The sequence below is a fragment of the Octopus bimaculoides genome, chromosome 1 (assembly GCF_001194135.2).
Source record: "Octopus bimaculoides isolate UCB-OBI-ISO-001 chromosome 1, ASM119413v2, whole genome shotgun sequence".
NCBI lineage: Eukaryota > Metazoa > Mollusca > Cephalopoda > Octopoda > Octopodidae > Octopus > Octopus bimaculoides.
The window spans coordinates 180688878-180690807 of record NC_068981.1 but is presented as its reverse complement, the minus strand read 5'-3'; the positions used below and the strand labels follow the sequence as shown (position 1 = coordinate 180690807).

At 38.6% G+C, this 1930-nt stretch overlaps 1 protein-coding gene across 2 annotated transcripts in view; it reads right to left on the bottom strand.

Moving 5' to 3' along the window:
* Positions 1–1930, bottom strand: part of LOC106873025 (folylpolyglutamate synthase, mitochondrial) — a 43615-nt gene that overhangs the window by 25034 nt on the left and 16651 nt on the right. For both annotated transcript variants that reach the window (XM_052972957.1, XM_014920225.2), the window contains exon 3: positions 875–993. The gene's annotated coding sequence lies outside the window, so the exon portion shown is untranslated. The remainder of the gene's footprint in view (positions 1–874; positions 994–1930) is intronic.

The window sequence follows — 1930 nt, the reverse complement described above, 5'->3', positions numbered from 1 at the left end:
ACTTCTCTTCACTCCTACTTCTCTTCACTCCTACTTCTCTTCACTCCTACTTCTCTTCACTCCTACTTCTCTTCACTCCTACTTCTCTTCACTCCTATTTCTCTTCACTCCTACTTCTCTTCACTCCTACTCTTTCTCTCTTACTCTCTCTCTTTCTCTTACTCTCTCCTCTCTTTCTCCCTCCTCCCATACCCACATACCCCTACTTCTACCTCCACCCTCAGACTAACCCACACTCCACCCATGCTTTCCCCACTCTCACCTCCCCCACCTCCTAACACCCTCACATCACACTATGCTACACCATATCACACAACACACCACCACACACACACTAGCACTGACCAACTCCCTTCCCCACATTTTCACACCTTCACACCTACATACACCCATGCATACGTTAAGATCACCAGCATTCTCTCATACACACACACCTTCGTCATGGGATCACTACTTCTTTGTTATCTCCCCTTCTTCTTAACTCTCCTGTGTGATCCTTTTGTCCGGCATTTGCCATGATAGATCGCTGACCACTACACTTATATTTTTTTCTCTCCTTGTTTCATTCTGTGTTCCTTTCTGTTGAAGAGCGTAGGCTCGAAACATTAAAGACTTTCTCTATTCCTGAGCGTTAAACTAATACATCCATTTTTTGTTTACACCACCTGTCTTCATCTGTTGTTTTTCGTGAATTCTCCCATATACATACACACACGCTCACATGTGCATGCATGCATACACATACACACATACCAGACTATACTGACCTAAACAACTCTGCTACCCCCACCCCACCACAACCACCACCACCACAATCATCATCATCTTCATCATCATAAGCAGCAACAATTTTATAAAAACAAAGATATTTTACATGAAGAGGCCAGTTCTGTAGTGTTTACTTCTGAGAATCTCTTCGGTATAAGTACATGTTGAGCCTTTTCCTTTTGTTCCAGTCACATGAATAATTGACAGAGTATCTAATTTTTCTGGCTGAAACAATCATGTGATAGATAGCAACAATTACATGGTGCATAGCAACAATTACATGATCTGTAGCAACTATTACATTACAAGATGATTAAGAACAATTACATGATGCATAGCAAGAGTTACATTATGCCTAGCAACAGTTGCATGATGCATAGCAGCTAATTTAAGTGGCAACAGTATGACAGATAAAGCAGGGGTTTTCAAACTGTGGTCCGTGGACCACAGGGGGTCCGCAAGGACAAGACAGGGGGTCCGTGGACAGCAAATACTTTTTATGGGCAATTTGATTTTATATATGTTTTTTAATCGAAATTTGTTAATTGACAATAAACCTATTTGTTAAATACTGTTAAATAAATAAATGTAAAAATATATGTTATTTTAAGCAAATATTTATGTATAAATTTCGTACGCGTTTATAAGGGGGTAAAGCCTGAAATATAAAGGGGTCCGCAAGTCAAAAAGTTTGAAAACCCCTGAGATAAAGCAATTAAAGATATGAAAACAGGAAAAGTCCCTCAACCATCAGAAATTGCTACTGAGATGCATTACAGAAAGATAGGACAGAGAGAAGGAGAAAAAGAAAAATGTGAGGACCTTTGTGATTTGACGGGCAACATTTTTTTATGTAGTGTTTTTGGTACCGAAACACTTTCAAACTTCGTATACTTGTATATTTTGTGGTATAGAACAGATAATAAATTTTGTATTCGAAGTTATTTCACGTTAAAAATTGTCTTATTTCGATAATTTCAACTAATCACTGACGTCTATTCAGTTGAATACAGTAACTACTGTGACGGTGTATATGGTATTAACCCCCGTTAGTTCTGACATTTCCGATTAACTAGACTGTTCGTAAACAAAGGGGAAAAAGCCATCAAAATACTTGAATATTGCCTGCACTTGTTATTGGAGCTACCAGAATTATTAATGC